Genomic DNA, 17,788 nt, shown 5'->3' on the forward strand with positions numbered 1-17,788 from the left:
TAATAATCGTTATGTGAGTCAGGTTGATTGATATCTATCACACAACTGCCTTGAAACTGTATAGAGGGAAGGTGGGGGGGACTTTGATAAGTCTTGAAATGTAGCTCTACTCCTTAGGCTTATCTCAAATTCTTGACTAAAATAACTCATACAGATCTAAGGGGTTATTTATTCAACCTGTACGTTGCAGACAGAGGCCACAGCTGGACTGTACTGGAGCATTTTACAGCACTGGATGCATGAACCACCTCCCTGTGGTTATCCCAGTATTACTCCTACTAAAAGTGGTTGAGCTGTGATCCAGGTGTGACTTATCTAGGCGGGTTATAGGGTGATCAAATCAACCCCTTCATTTCTTAAAGAGTTGTACCTTAAAAATCAGATCTCATTGGGAAGTGGAAGTTGGACAAGCTTGGGAAAGCTGAGTGGCTTTGAATCGCTCCGTCTGTACAAAAAAGTTAAAGACAGTTGTTAAGGCCAGCCACTGCATAGGATTCAGTCAGTGTAGATTACCTGACGTGGGACACCATACAAGTTGGATAGCGGACAACCATTGTACAGCAACCAATTGTTATGATTTGGAGTTTTTGTTTTGAAAATCTGATTTGTATAAAATACCAGTGTACTACACTTCCCATTGGTGGTATCTCAGACACCCTGGCCGACCTAGCCCTCCCTCCCCCCGGGTGGGGCTTGGCCAATTGTGCGCCACCCCCTGGGAGCTCCCATCTTCAATCGACAAAGCAATAGCCTGGACTCGAAAGGCGACGTCCAGACTATAGGGCGCATCCTGCACTCTACGTGAGTGCTTTTACTGAATGCGCCACTGGGGAGCCATATTGTAGCTCTTTCAAGAGATGATTATTTCCAACAGTGTTCAACTGGTGGATTTTAGAAACAACAATTAACTTTAAAAATGCAAAGACCCCTGCAGGATCACTCTGTTCATGATTGTATTCCTCAAGCTGGTAATCAATCTTGCTGTGCCTGAACCAGCTCTGGGAGGTACATTTTGAATGTCAATGTACTGATGTGTGCTTTTATATGCCAACACTACTCTCTCTTGCAATTAGGCTCGATGCTACTGTAAATATGTTTAATGATTAGACTTGCTATTGCCAATGTAGCGTGCACGGGGGAAGGCAGCAGTAGGGCTGGTAGGTGATGTAATCACACACAAAGACATAAGCCCGATATACGCTCCTTGCAAGGGAGCCAGCTCTTTTGGCACTATGCTTTAGTGTGAGAGGTCCCGGGTTCGCGCCCGCCCTCTGCCTGTGTGTGGATTGCCTCGCCCTGTGTGTTGCGCCTGCTTGCGGGAACCAAGATCGCTACACCAACATGATTGCAACTGTTTGCTGTACATTATGTGCAGTCTGTAGACAAGCACATAATGTACAGCAAACAACAATATGCAAATATGTTATTTGTATAGAGTTTTCCATTACAATATTAAGAGGAAATCTGTTGCACATTCATAGATATGAAGTATGACAAAAACATCACAGAACATTTCTCTCATTAGCTTGGCAAATGGTAATTGGCAACACTGCAACTACATGGGCCACCATGGTATGAACTTGGCTTTGTCTGGAAGGTGCCTGTTGACAATTGTTTGGGCTCCACCATGGTTAGCCCTGTATTTTAGAAAACTTTATAAAGACAAACAATCATTGTGAATAATCCATCTGCACTAGATAACCACTTTTTTTAAAAAATAATTTCTCAACATTCTTATAGATTTAATAAGCATGCAACAAGAGAAACAAATTTGGGTGTTTACCAATTCATGATTAAGATTATGAAATGCTGGGCACTATAATACATTTATTAAAATGTTCTGTAAAGTCTACTTTAATGCAATCAATATAATTCATGAATACCATATACCATATTACACTTTAATTAATCAGATTTCTTATTTGCCATGCTTCAGCTTACCATGCTTTTGTAGCATCTCCACAGTTGGTTTACAGACCCTGATTACCACAAATCTAGGACTACCTTACCAAAGGTAACATTAAAGATAATTGCTAAACAGGGTCTGTGAAACCTTTGATATTTCAAGTACTGTACAACCTTAGTACTGTATTCTTATTGGTCGCCACTATGCCACACAAACCTCTGACTGGCTGAACAGACTATCAGAGTGTGTGTTTACAGCTATCCCTGTAGATCAGTTTGTCCACAGTTGTGAACAAGCCTATCTCTGCATTTATTAAACACATGTATTAAACACTTTACCTCCTCTGTCAATACAAACAGTCTGTCCTTCACTGCTAATAATCACTCTAACCTGACGTGAAAGAATCTATACCTGCTTTCAGTCCTTAATTATGCACTAGACTACAATACAGGAGAAATCTTTTTCATCACTTACACATGTTAAACTTACTCACATACAAATCCTGGTTTACTTATACTTTGAAATACTGGGCCCTGTAAACTTCAAGGACTTTAACAGAAGTAATGTTCCGTTAAAGAAAAAACCTTTTCAACACTTTGCGAGTGTTTATTAGTTTATTCTCATTTTTTAAAGCAGAGAGATGAAAAAATAGGAGTGAGATTTAGCATAAGACTGTTAAACCTGGTGCAAAAAAAAAAGTACCTAGAACGAATGAGTCTCACTCCTAATCGGTGTGACTTAAAATCCCTGCTGCTAACCCTAACCCTAATACTGTTTATAGTAAATAGCTTTTGCTTTTTCTCTGTCCCTATCAAAATGATGAACAGGTCTCTAAGAGAGGCTGCACACAGTATTGATTATGGAATCTTAATATTTAAACAGCATCAGTGGATTGTACAGAAGCATGCAAATTGAAGCTCAGCGGCACAATCAAAAAGCCATGATGTTCATGTCGAGATTAATTAATATACATGTCACAGCTGGTCACAGCAGCCAAGAAGGGCACCCATAGCGTGCTCGTCAGATAAGAACAAGGAGAGCTCTTCAGTAAAACTTCCAAGATGAAGATATATCCAACCGTCAAATTCGACAGTCCAATATACATTCCTGGCCGGGACACGTTATTCTGCACGCAGAGAAATACTAAACACCAAATGTATGAGTGTATCTCTGGGGAAGCAATTTGATATCCTCCAGTTATAACACATGACTAGAATAATGTGTGCTTTGGCAATACAATGGAAACATCTCTCAAGAGACATGACCTTCTGTTGCAGTTTCAACCACCACTATAATCTGCCGTGACCTGTATAATGCCCTGATTCCACTGAGGTGTAATAATCAACTTAGTCAACTTTTTAAACACATCTAAAAAGAGCCAAAGGGCAATCTTTCAATTACGTAGGTGGTAGAGATTTTTTGCTAACATATTAAAATAAGTGTCTGTAATTCTAATATAACTAACACATGTTTTCTACTGATTTCAAATGAAATTCCTATTGAATTAAAAAGTCACAAGCATGAGCTCATGACATACTGTTAATGACCATAACATTTCCCTTAATACACATGAAATAATCATGAACAGACACTTATTTTAAAGTGTTACTGATTTTTGTTTTTACTTAAAAAGACAATTTTAAAAATCTATCTATCTATCTATCTATCTATCTATCTATCTATCTATCTATCTATATATATATATATATATATATATATATATATATATATATATGTGTGTGTGTTTAAACTTAAATTAAAACAGCTGGATTCAGAGAATTACTTTCCTTAGATCAAGCTCCACATTTGCTTATCAGCACAGCACAATTTGGGACAGTATGATTCGCCCAGGCATTCTGTAGCATTGAATTTGGGCAACTTAATAAAAACTGTGTGTGATACAGCCATGTGGCGGAGTGTCCCACCCCTATTTATTATTATTTGTATTTGTTTGCGGCGCGGATAAAAGCGCCGCGTCTTTTGTTATTGTTTTTTATATTTAAAAACCCTGTGAGGATGCGTGACTGATCAGCTACTGATTATTTAACTAGCTGACAGTCACGCATCCTTACCAAACGTGCGCAGACTGTGGCCGAGGGGTAATAAGATCATTAATAGCTAGTTAACCCCTCGGCCAGAGTATAAGAAACTGCAGCTGTCCGTGCTGCGGGGTTGGTTGTGGTGTGTAGACAGGAGAGTACGGGGAGATAGAGAGGTGACAGAATATAAAATAACAATTGTTAAAATGTGCTGGATTAGCCAGCACGACACTTACTTGTTTGTCTGTTTATTCGTTTGGCCCTCGTGCCCTTTCGTTTCTGTTTTGTTGTTGGTTTAAATCTTTTATTTTGTTTATTAATAAATCAGCTGAACGCTGTTGCATTCAGCTTCACCCGCCCATCCATTGTTTTGATTCAGTTACTTCCTGGTCTGTGACATCACCACACCTCACCACAGCGAGCCATCCTGCCACAAGCCATCTGACAATTCTTTGCATTAGATGGTTTGTATCAGATGGCACATTATTATTATCATTTTTTTTTACATTTGCTATACTGTTTAATTTATATTCTTATTGAACTAGATATTATAAAAAAATATTTAGTATAATGATGCTACATAAGATACAAGCTGATTTTCACCCATTCAAGGTTCAGAGCAGCCAGTAAGCACACCTTTCGTGGATCAGCTTCTATTGTAAAGCACCCAATATGATATTCTATACGCATAATTAAATTGTATCCATACATGTCACAAGAAAGTTATATATATCACTGGACTCAAGTTTCCAGATCTTCATTCCACTAGAAACACCAAACAAGAAAGGAAATGTAGAAACAAGAGATGGTTAGAGACTGTATAAAACTACTTATTCCTAGAGTGGGCTGTACTGCATACAAGTGGTGGAGTTAAAATCTTTATACAAGTGTGGGCTGCTGGTCCCTGTCAGTTTCTATATGACCAAACTTGCTTAATAGCATCTCTGTTAATGTCAGGGGATGGACAGAGAGAGACTACCAGCACTTCACTAGTTCAAGCAAGTACCATGCTATTTCAACATCCTTTGGTGTGTGTTTCCAATTAAACTATTTATTTACTTTGACATGCAGTTCAAAGATGTAGACCAGCCTGTTGCCTATTTGCTGAATCACAAAAGGACTCCCATTGGAAATAGTGAAACAGCAAAGAAGCTGCCTTTGTATTGCCACTTTGAGCTGCCTTCAGAAGCTACAGTGTCTCAGAGGGTTCAATTCAAACTTGGTTGTCCCACAGTCTCAATTGTTTTCTGCTTCTTCTTGGTGAAAGGGCAAGATTACTGCTTCTCTCAGCAGAAAGGTAGCTTTAAAAACACATACACTGCTGTTTAGTGTCACTAAAGCCCTCCAGGAACAAACACTGATGAAGATATACTCACCATGGCAACTAACTAGTACAGTAAGCAGAAGTGCCTCTTAACATCAGCTTCGTGCTGCTGTTATAACTAACTCACTTGCATCATCTCACTATATTGACCTGTTTTAATTAAAATGATCTCTATCAGATATGCTTAGAGGACACTTTTTCAGAGTAATTTATGTAATTTTCAACAAGTGTATGTGTTTTCAGGTGGGATGACTGTGTATTCTAATGTTAAATATGGCCTTGCCTAGATTAAATAAATAGGTTGAAAGCAACTTTGTATGGCACACTTACATTCCTGCATAGACGCGTGACAAAATTGGATTATTATTACAAATTATGATTACAGTATAAAAACAACTGACCCCACATAATCCATGATAAATTAGTTGTGTATGATTATATCCGAGTTTTTGGGTTGATCTGTCTTCTGCTGAACACTTCCAAACATCACCGCATGTGCCTACATAAGCATGACCCGTAAGCATGAGCTTTGAATTGTACGGTACAGTACAAATTTACCTCTCGCTCCTCATGCAGCCCTAGCAATGAGCGAGCAGGCTCACTCAAATTGATGATTTACATGGTAAATTTAACAGCATTGGGCCCTTCTGCACTCTCGCACTTTCTGACACATTGAGTCTACAATCTCTAAAAGCAGCAGGCATAAGAAATGGAAGGTCACTACGTTCATGAAATTGCTGAAGGCTTCTGGCAGCAGACTAATTTTTAAAGTAATGGCTGGATAGACCTGGGGTTCGAGATATGACACAGGCCCGGTTTTTGGGATGGAATCGCATAACAGTCTCGCGTTTTGATTGGTCCATGTCTGCCACATGAATATGTCGTCACACAAGTGGAAAAGCTTGCAGGCATTTTTAACATTGTAATCAGAGAGAGAGAGAGAGAGAGAGAGAGAGAGAGGGGTCCATCGATCTGCTTTCCACCACCTTACCATTAAAATATAATGTGGTATTACGCTGTACTGATATAACAAACTATGGGTGATTACTTTATATGAATTATCATGTTATCCTCTGTATTATAATTCATTACAATCCTGCTTTTTCTTAATAAGCTTTTGCATTGTTAACTTTTAAAAACTGAGGGGTAGATGTAGTAAGACAATTTGCAAAGAATACATTTTGTTGTACGTACTACGAGAAAATATGTTAACGAAAAGTCGCAATATACTAATTAAAATATTTGTTGCGTCATCTTAGCGAGATCTCTAGCATTGCGAGAGTCGTGTGACATTGTTTTTCAAATAGGGAGTTGAGTTGTGGTTTGCTGCAGCACAGGGTGCCCGAAGGATAACGTCTATACTAGGGATGTAATAGGTTAAACGGTTAACCGATAAATAAATGCATACCGTTTTTACATAACAGATAATACAAATTGATAAAATGTGTCCGGCGTTTTGTGTTTTAAAACTAAATATCCAACAAAACGTGCGCTTTACACACTGTTACTGAAACTAGTCTCAAGCTGTCGATTTCAGGTGTTCGTACGCAAAGGAAGGAGTAAAGATGGAGCGGTCAGAACGAAGTTATGTGTCGAATACATGCGAAATAAAAAAAATATAAGCATTTTAGTTTAAGAAGCATGTACGTTAATGTATTATCATTGCCACTTTTTACTCAGTTGTACTCCCAATGAGTCCCTTGCCCTACCTGCCTTTGAAAGTTCTGAACTGGTTACCTAGCAACCAACTTGCCATGTCAGCGGGTTTTATAAATATCAAACAATTGATATTTTTCTGCTGAAAAGTGTTGGAAACGAGTGTAATGAAGGGAATTGTGTGGCACTGCAGCAAAAGAATTGCTGACAACAATGACCCGATCAGCAGTAAAAATATATATATATATATTAAAAAGAAACACGAAAAGCTTGTGCTAAATGGCTTGCTTTGCATGGTTCCCTTGCAGGTATTTTTCATCGCTTAAATATTCTTAACACATCACTCCAAGGACGAGATATATTTGTCTTTTCTCTCACTGACAAAATCGAAAGCTGAATCAAGAAGCTGTCCTTGTGGTACGATCGTGTAATTGTTTTGTTTTGTTTTTTTTACACTAAGATGTTTTAGTTGTGGGCACAATTTGTTAAAGTTGCAGCTTATCTGTGGTGATTTCAAGCAACGAAAAAAAATCTTTTACGTGCTTGCTTTTATTTTTAAAATGGATTCTTAGTATTAATTCATTAAGAACCTTGAAACATGAATTGTTGATTGCTACGTTAAAGTTTATTGGATGGGGGCTCCCGAGTGGCGCATCCAGTAAAGGCGCTCCTCGCAAGATGTGCCCTATAGCCTGGAGATCGCTGGTTCGAATCCAGGCTATGTCACAGCTGACCGTGACCGAGAGTTCCTAGGGGGCGGCGCACAATTGGCTGAGCGCTGCCCGGGTAGGGAGGGCTTAGGTCGGCAGGGGAATCCACGGCTCACCGCGCATCAGCGACCCCTGTGGCCGATAGGGCGCCTGTGGCTCTGCAGCGGAGCCGCCAGATCTGTGTTGTCCTCCGGCACTATAGGTCTGATAGCATTGCTGTGGATCTGCAGTGCGAAAAATGACGGCTTGGAAGGAGCACGTTTCGGAGGACGCGTGTTTCAGCCTCCGTTTCCTGAGTCGGCGGGGGGGTTGCGAGCGGTGAGCCAGGGATACAGATAATAATTGGGCATGCTAAATTGGGGTGAAAACCGGGGTAAAAATAATTGCCGACGACTAAATTTAAAAAAAAAAAAAAAAAAAAAAGTTTATTGGATGGTAACGTGTATTTATTTATTTATTTATTTTTAATGGTGTTTTATTTTATGTGAAACCAGTGTCCCCTGTAGTGGATCGAGATTCACTATGACGGAGATACTATCGGCAATGTGATACAATCGTGACGCAATTAAAGAGGATTTGTGCTCTAAACTGCCTCTTTTTATGTTTGATAAACAAATGTCAATGCATGACAAAGACTAAATATATGTGGAAAGGGTATTTAGTGTGATGGTGTAGCTATGGTTAAACGGTTAACTGATAGAAATCAAATACTGTAGTTTAAACAGATTTTTTATTAAACAATATTTACATCCCTAGTCTATACACGCAAGGGTGCAAGAAAAAAAATAACACTGTTTTTGTAAAAATGAAATCTGTTCTGTCTTCATTTTACCTATTTTAATACGGTTATATAAAGAAATGAAAAGTAGTTTAATCCCATCAGATTATATAGTGGGGCCACTACCTTCACCCCCAAATAAAAAATGTGATTCTATCAAAACGCTTTTCATAATCATACAGTGGCCCCTCGCTAAACTGGACAAGTTTGTCTGAAATAAGAAGGTGTCAGGTTTTTTTTTTTTTGTTTGTTTTTTAAATCGTACACATTTATTAATGTATGTTTACGATACTCAATGTATTTTAAATGCATAAATCATTGTGCTGAAATAACACTAATTATTTTATTTTATTTTATTTTATTTTTAAGTATTATTTTTAACTTGACCTACTTAGCAGCCTAGACAATTAACACAAAATAGATCATGGTCCTATACAGATGCTTAGAATGAGTTGAAGGGGTTAGCAGCACATGTGTGCAGTCTTTTGCTCAAGTTGAGGAAACCAGAAATGTCATAGAAATTTGTTTTCATGACTTTGTAAGTACACCCTGCTTTTAAGGAAAAATGGATACTTAGGACAGCAGCAACACTTTAGTACATCTACCCCTGAATGTGATATGGGCACTATCAAAGAATATTATGTTAAAATATTCTGACCCATTGCAGAAAACACATAGGGCCAGATTGTGATCACAAGGTGCAAAGCTAATACATACATAGATAATATAGAAAGAGAACCCTACAGAATAGCTGTGGTGAAATCACTTTCAAATTTGCATTTGTCTGGCTAAAATAGCATCTGTGTTTAAAAAGTGCAGCGGCAGCCTACTGGTAATGTATCCTTCACTAGTTAAAGTCTTGTGTAGGTACCAGCCCTTTCACATACACCTCAGCGTGAATGCCAATTCAGACAAACGAAAGCATGGATGCCACTTTACCAATGTATACCTCAGAGTCCTAATAGTGTTTGCAATCGTCTTGTGCTCGTATTAAAATGTGGCCCATAACGTTCATAATCAGTAGCTCAATCCCACAGAAGATTGGAAATGGTCGTGTTCTATAAATCAGTATCTCACCTGGGATTTGCTGCCTCTTCACAGAGACTTGATACATGTTCCCTGAGAACGAGATCAATCATCTCTGTAGAAAGACAGGATTGCTGGTAGGGCTGTTTTTGAAAATGTACAATGTACATTAGTCCTAATGCAGTGGCTTAACTTCAGCTACATTAAATAAGCATCCTGTCAGTGTTTGATCTCAATGGAAGCCATCTGGGCTAGTGTTAAGGCCTGCTCTTGTGAAACTGAGAAAACCATCAAGTGATTGTAATAAGAGTGAACAGACAAGGAATCAGTACTATAAATACAGCGAGGAGGGCCTTGGCAAATACAACTTTTCAGCGTTGTTTCAGACACTAGCTTACAAATCTTTTATCCCTGAGATGTCTTATCCTATAAATAAATTGAACGTGAACTTAAATTTGAGTTAACACAGTATGTACTTCTGTTAATGGGTTCAATAAACACATATTGGGGTCTAGTCAATTATCTAAGCAGAGACCTTAATTCATTCATTCTTCTGTTATTATTATTATTATTATTTGTTTATTTAGCAGACGCCTTTACCCAAGGCGACTTACAAAGACTAGGGTGTGTGAACTATGCATCAGCTGCAGAGTCACTTACAATTACGTCTCACCCGAAAGACGGAGCACAAGGAGGTTAAGTGACTTGCTCAGGGTCACACAATGAGTCAGTGGCTGAGGTGGGATTTGAACCACCTCAGCCAGCCTACATTTGCGCAATACCTAAATATTTTATTGGGAGATTTGAATAAAAAACTATTGAAACTGAAGAGTGATCTAAATACCACCACTGTTTAAATAATTCACAAAGGAAACAAGTTTATAAAAATCAAGAATCTAACAATTTTATTTTAGTCTCTTTAGCTGATTTATGCCTATAAAAATATGAACTCAGGACGGTTACTATTTCAATGATTTAAATGATGGCAGTATTTAGATCAGACACTGTTTAGATCAATTCAACTACGTCATATCAAAAAATTGCAGTTGAGATACACTATATTGATTGGAGGAACAAGACAATGATGTATATTTTAAATGATCTAAACACCTATATCCTATTTTATTATAACAACTGGAGGGAACCCCATTAATACAGAGCTAGGGCGGAACTGATCTGAGAACTGAGATCATAGAAATTGAAAAAGTGTGTTTTGAATCTTGAATCTTGTCCTGAAACTGCATTAAATCCTCCCACAGTGTTCATTTTCAGAACTGACCTAAATCTTTCACTAAATGTATCATTTGAAACCAGATGAAATCACTGCTGGTTGCTAGAGTTGGCTTCTAGCAGCAGGAGAGTGCTTGGAATACATTTAGCCAGCCTACAGAAGTTTTATAAAGCGATGTATCTAACAACACTAACAATAACATCTCAAAGCATTTTACTGCAGCCATTATCACAATGATCAGGTACAAAAATTCTCTTTTTAGTTCCCTGCCATTTGTGAGATGTAACTGTCTTTCTTACGTGATTAGACATTACTTCGGTACCCATTTTAAAACTGAGATTTACCCAGTTCTGGAGTGAACGTGGGTTCAATATGATGCCATCTTAGTTTTTAACCAAAAGCTACTTTTAGGCCTGGCTTATCTGATATAATAGACAGATTGCAATACAGTATGTGGATGTCACTGAATAATAATCTCAGCATGACTGCCTTCACCCTAAGGTAACATCAGACTGCCAGGCATAAAAAATATTAAACCTGCCTAAACTACATTCATTTACATGTTAATAAGATTTGCATAATGACTGTTTAATACCCATTTCAAGCGACAAAAATGGAATGGGGAAGAAAAAAAACTCCCATACTCTACATTCATATCTCTGTGCATTGTTAGACATATTCAACCTAGAGTAAGAAACTAAATATGCATTATGGTTTTATTCATACCAAGATATTATCAAATCACAGAAAAGATAAAGCAGCACCTAAACACAGAATTTATTGCCTGTCATTTCATATTTGCCAACCGATTCAATAAAACCACTTAGCGTTTCTAAACTACCTTGCTTAATTACTTTTAATATCGCTCAATAGCAGCTTTAATGGTAGAGAGGGATGAGCTTGGTGAGATTTCTCATTTCACACTCTATCAAAATGTGCTTATCTGAAATATATGTTTAAAGCTGAGGTAACGCTGGGTTCTTAGTAAAAATGGGAAAAGATATAGCCATTGGTCTTAAGATCAGATCCTACCTTTCACCCATTTGATCCTGATACTTACTGTATAAATGAGTGTATACCAGCACCAGCTGCTTGGAACAGATATACTGTTTGCATTGATCAGTGAAGATGGACAGGAATGAATTGAGGCACAGTCCATTTAACACTTTGAGTGCCACTGTTGCATTTATGAGACAACCAAGCATTTCCTCCCCAGCGGGGTACAATAAGTCTAAGTTCATTTTGAATGATTGGACAGCATTTGAGTCCCCAATACATTTAGGAATTGAAAAGTCACACGCTCCCTGGGTGGTGAGTCTGTGCTCCAGTAATAAACCAAGATCTTGAGACTGCATAAGAACATTAGAAAAGTTTGGGAACAAGAAAAGGCTCACCCCTTGTTAGCACACCATTCATCTACTTGGGTGATCTAATTTAATAGCACAGAATCTAGTCTTGTTTTAAATGTTCCCAGTGTTTTAGACCCTAATACCTCACCTGGTAGGCTATTCCATGCATTAATAACTTTCTGTGTAAAAAAGTACTTCCTACCTTCTGTTCTAAACTTTACTTCACTTCCATGTATGCCCTCTTGTTCTACTCTGTGTGAAATTTGAAGTAGTGTCTAGGGTTCACTTTATCAATTTAGGATTTTATAAACTTCAATCAGGTCCCCTCTTTCCCTTCTTTTTTTCTAGGCTTTGAGATTTAATTATTTTAGCCTTTGTTCATAGCTCAAGGCATTAAGTCCTGGGATCAGCTTGTTGCCATTCGTTGTACCTTCTCGAGTGCAATGATGTCCTTTCTGTAGTGAGAAAACTGCACACAGTATTCTAGATGGGGTCTAAATAAGAATGACCAGAAACAAGACTATGTAAGGCCTTCTAGGTGATTATCGAAACTTTAAAATCTACCCTGTATTACATCATAAGCCAATGAAGAGATTTCTAAACTGGGTTAATGTGCCAAACAACATGCAAATTACTCAAAGCCCATCAGGCAGGCCAATGAAAAGAGCGGGGTCACAGCAAAAGCATGGACCAGCCTTTCATATTCAAGATCAAGCATGATCTACATTTAGCTCTATATTCTAATAATACATTTTGTACATTATGTCAATTTTCATTATTGGATAATGTGGCATTACATGTATAGTACAAAATGTTTGTAGACCTTGGGAAAAGGGTTCAACAAAGTGAAATATACTTGCAAATGGGTGTTCTTGTCTCTAACAAACACGGACTGCAACACTGGAAACAGATGTATCCAAAAAACAAAGGAAAAAAGAGAAGGAAACACAGGGGCGGGGGAAAGAAATGCAATGCTTGAGTCTGGACCCATTCCAGGTTAGAGAAACAGTACAAGTCCTACTCACCACACCAGAAAGAGGATGTCCTTGAAGTCAAAACTACTGTTCCTCACAGCTCAGGTTTGTTCGGGTGACCCCCTTTTCAGATATCACTGGTGACAGAAGAGACAGCTCCAATTGGACAGAGACAGCCTCTGCTTGTTCCAACGCCCCTGCTTCATTTTCACTCTCCTTTCCATAGAAACCCAGATGAAAGCAGCAGTCTAGTCTCGGGTGGGATCTGTCAGCAGCATATCCATTGTAGGCCTTGGTTCCCTGACACTCCCTTCTATCAGCAACTGCACTTTGTACGGGAGTTGCTGCAAAGAGACAATGATAACTTACAATACTGTAGATTAATTTACACATAACAGTATAATTGTGCTGCACCTTTCAAGGTTATATCACAAATGTTTAGCACACTACAGTGCCCCAGAGAGTAGAGCTATTCATACATTACGGGCCACCAGCCTTTGTGATTCTTATACTGTTGAGAAAACTGATGAAGAAAAACCTTTCTTATTGATTTAACCCAGAGTGACAAATATTAGGGTTAGGGACCTAATCATGCCCCTCCAAAAATTATATTTAGCCTCACTCTTTCACAGTTGCCCCACTGTATTCCATTCAAAATTACAGAGCTATAAATTTATAGGAAAGCGTTACAATAGCAGATACCTGTCAGAGATCACAGTACAGTTTTATATTGCAATACAGGTTAGCTGTATGGCTTTTTTTCCCCCAACTGGTCCATCTCACATTGACACAATTAACCTTGAGGAGTCTTTTCAGAAGCCTTTGTTGCTGAAAAAGTTAGTAAGTAACTGTGACAGAAATATAATGAGTTTTGGTTGTAAATCTCCCTCCCGACCAGTGAGGGCGCTAAGCAGCGAAAGTGAAAGGCTTTGGATGGGCTGGCTTGACAGTTCTTTCCCCGGGCCGGGAAGTCGGTCAGTCTGGAAGAAGGCGAGACTCTGTTGCAGGAACGTATTGACCCGGAAGGGAAACGATGTAGCAGCTGCAGACAGTAGACAGCTGCAGTCGTTTACCAAGGGGTCATGGGTGATAGCATAAAGGGGAGGGAGGATCGTAAATCTTTTCCTTTGCTTGGTTCAGAGAAGCACGGAACTGGAAGGACTGGGAGAGTTCCCAAAACAATTGAAAAAAGAGTTAGTGAGTGTTTTGTTTGTTTGTAGCACTGTTAGTAATTGTCTTTTGTTTTTGGGAATTCACTAGACGGCTAACACGTCTCCGGAGCTGTCGCCTTGGGCCAGCACTACCCGGAACAACAACACCACAGTCACTGTTTATTTGTTATCACCCACATCGAGCACTACTGCACGCACCCGGACTGTGTTTAGTATTATTGTGGGGCGGATAACGTGTTATTATTTGTTTTGTTTTGCAAATCATTATTATCATTTTCCTGCCGAGCTTTACACATTGGTGTGTATTGCTGAAAGATTATTGTTTGGTCGCCAGACCCGGATTTTTACAAAATAAAGCCCCCTTTTCCAAACCTGATTACAGTTTCCTTTTGTGTGATTATTCCTGCACTGCATCACCACTGCACCTGTTCTACTCAGCAGCCACTTTGCCACAGTAACTTTTAAATAACAATAGACAATCATTCAGGATACATATAATATGATATCAAACAGGTAAGAAATTAAATATTAGGAAAATGTAAATGATGTATCGTACAGTGAAACCACTCTATTAAATGTGGACTTAATGGGGGGGGGGGGGGGGGGAGTAGATTTCTCATATAAATTATCACCATAGGATTTTGACTATTTCAAAAGTGGATTTGTTTAGCTAATCTATTTATTTATGTATGTATTCATTCTATATCAAAAAGGTTTCAATCAGTTTCATTGTGATGCATGAAAAGCGGCTGGTCATTAATAGCATGTCTGTCCAGTCCTAAACTTGACATGTTTGGGACTGGAGATGGTGACCTTAATACTGAATACAGGGTTGGCCTTGACTTTACACTGATGTCAAAAGGAGCAAATCGGGACTGGAAAAAATTGGCCTTACTTGTGAAGTGGTCTTTATATTGAGGTGGGTTTAAAGCTTTTACAGTATCCCTTTAAGAAAACTGGCATTACCCAAGCTGTTAGATGAGTGCAAAGAGTGTGTTTTTTTTATTGTACCAGCTGCTGGGTAACTCACACCTGTCTGTGGTCTCATCCACACTATCTGACAATTCAACACTTGTCTGTCCTTATTCTCTTCACAGCTGGGGAAAGTTGAGAGGCTGGAATTACATAACAGCATGACTCTTATTTGATGAAAATGACATTACACATTATTGGATGAGCAATAAATCGGACGACATGTAAAAATAGGCTTTTTCAGGGGCTGAGGCTTAGTTGGGAAAAACAAATGTAACAAAAATAAAGGCTTCTGAAACATGTTCCTGATATTGGAAATGGTTTATCTTACTAACGCTGCCCTGAAAATTGGAAACCTGCTAGATTATATATCTCTTTTCACTGATTTTTTTAACCAGTGTTTTAAAACTCAGGATGTTCCGCAGTGGTTAAAGATTCACTGTTTTCTCCACTTCTTTTATTATAACACTTCGCAAACACCACCCAAATCCACTCATCACAGTGTATTTAATTATCACAGCGAACAGTCAGGCGGTTAATAAAGACAAGGTGAGCTCCCCAAAGCTTTGACGACTGCAGGATTTATTTCTCTTGTCAGGGGAGCAGCCAACACAAAATAAAAAATTAAAAATTGTAGTTATGCTAATGTAATCTCAGAGCTCATTATTGCAACTGGAATTAATATAATGTGTACTAATAGACTGCTCCCAAATTGGATACATTATTTCATTAATATAAAAGGGCAGATGATGCTGGAGCAGGTTTAACAAATATGTAATCAAGATTTCAGTTCAAATTCACAATGCTCGTAATTTATACCTCAATTTGGAATATGCAGAAATTTCAAAGCCAACATTTAAGGTGAAAGGTTGCTGCTGCTTCCTGGAACCTAAGCAATTCAAGTGTTCTAGTTCAAACTCATTATAATGGCCAGACCATGTGACCTACAACAGAGGTACCAGGATGCAGCAGTTTTCCCTGAACATTGGGAAGCACTTAACACTCAAAATCATGGTGAATTGCAAAATGATTCTAAAAATTCTTGTGAAATTCCAAAATAGTAGTGAAAAATTAAACCATCGGAGACACACTACGCTATTTTATTTTGATCTTTACTCATTTCAACATAATATTTGAGAATCTTTTGGGAAATGTTGACAGTAATGTTTTTTTTTTTTTTTTGTTTTTTTTTTATTATTATTATTTCTTCATAGGTGTTAAATATAAAAGTATTAAATCTAAAAGTAGCTGTGTGTCCCAACCAATATTCAGCTTACCTGAACCCCTAAAAGGGCCAGACCCTAACATGGTCTAGATAGACTCCTATGCAACATATTCACAGATCATTTCCTCAGGCATTGAACTGATTTATTTTTAAAAGACGTATAGTCACAGCTTGAAGGTAAGCAGAGCAGATGTGTTTCAATTAAAGGAATTTCGCCTACACAGATCTGCATAGCAGTGTCGCAAATCTTAATACAAATCCTCTGAAAAGCACACCTTAGGAGAAATGAAGCCATTTTTTTTCTTTTTTACATCAAATATTCCTAAACCATGACAAGCCAATGGAGCCAATCTAGAGATGTTATGCACTTGGAACAAATATTGCTCAGAGGTCCTGAAATTGTAGCACACTGGTATTGATATGGTACCATGGTACAGCAATGGATTACCAGCATGTATCAGTTCAGACCGATGTGATACCATGCTACCAATGGCTCACACCACTGCTGTTGCCCCTTGGCACAGATGCTACACAGCACCACCCCAGCAGCAGCTAAGACTAGCTGCAGTGTGAATTACTTTGTTTAATTGGTGACATTGACTAACACGTCCATGACATTGCCCTGCCACTCACCATCAACTTGTCCAGACAGCAGACAGCTTCTGAAAAAACATTGCAGTGATACTGGATGCTGTGTCCATTTAATTGAAATAGATCCATTCAGAATGTCAAAGGAGGGACCCCACAGAGTAGAAGCTCATAAGCAGTTTCATATATTACTTCAATAATTTTAATATCATGTTATATGCTTATAAATATGAGCTGTAGTGAACTAATGTAACTAACTTATGAGTCGCATGCACAGGGGGGTTAAGTCAGTGGGACATGGTATCAGGCATAGCAGGCTATTCTTCGACATATGGGAAAGAAGATAGCTGTTCTTGACACATTGGTTAAAGGGGACAGCAATATAAAGTGCCTTCAAATTTTAGCAGCTGTATACCGTACAGCCACATGCTAATGTTGCTGAACCAAGTTAGGCAATTGCCATGTTCTGGTTTGGGCCTGATCTGAGATTGAATTCATCTAATATGTATGGTTTTGTTTAAGTTTGTTTAAGGTAGTCCAGGATTAGTGTTGTAAACAGAAATATGTAACATATGCTAGATCAGGCAACTTTATAGATGCAATAGCCAGCGCCATCTAGTGATCAGCTATTTTGGATCGTTTTTGTTTTGTTGGTAATGTACTGCTGTGCAATAGATGGTGCTGGCGCTTACTAATATAAAGACACTGGCTGATCTAGCCTGCATTACATACGTTTATGACAGGCAACTAGAACTGAAGAGCAGCTCCTGAACTCCTAGTCAAAGCATCTTAACACAGAAGTGAGTAATTGCAACATGCTCAGAAAGCATGTCAGTTG

At 38.5% G+C, this 17,788-nt stretch overlaps 1 protein-coding gene across 9 annotated transcripts in view; it reads right to left on the reverse strand.

Annotated features, from left to right (window-relative positions):
• LOC117417382 (leucine-rich repeat-containing protein 7-like) overlaps positions 1-17,788 on the reverse strand; it is a 343,846-nt gene that overhangs the window by 252,598 nt on the left and 73,460 nt on the right. For all 9 annotated transcript variants that reach the window (XM_059034716.1, XM_034029512.3, XM_034029519.3 and 6 more), the window contains exon 2: positions 13,045-13,337. The gene's annotated coding sequence lies outside the window, so the exon portion shown is untranslated. The remainder of the gene's footprint in view (positions 1-13,044; positions 13,338-17,788) is intronic.

This window comes from Acipenser ruthenus, chromosome 12, assembly GCF_902713425.1.
Source record: "Acipenser ruthenus chromosome 12, fAciRut3.2 maternal haplotype, whole genome shotgun sequence".
NCBI classification, from domain to species: Eukaryota; Metazoa; Chordata; class Actinopteri; order Acipenseriformes; family Acipenseridae; genus Acipenser; species Acipenser ruthenus.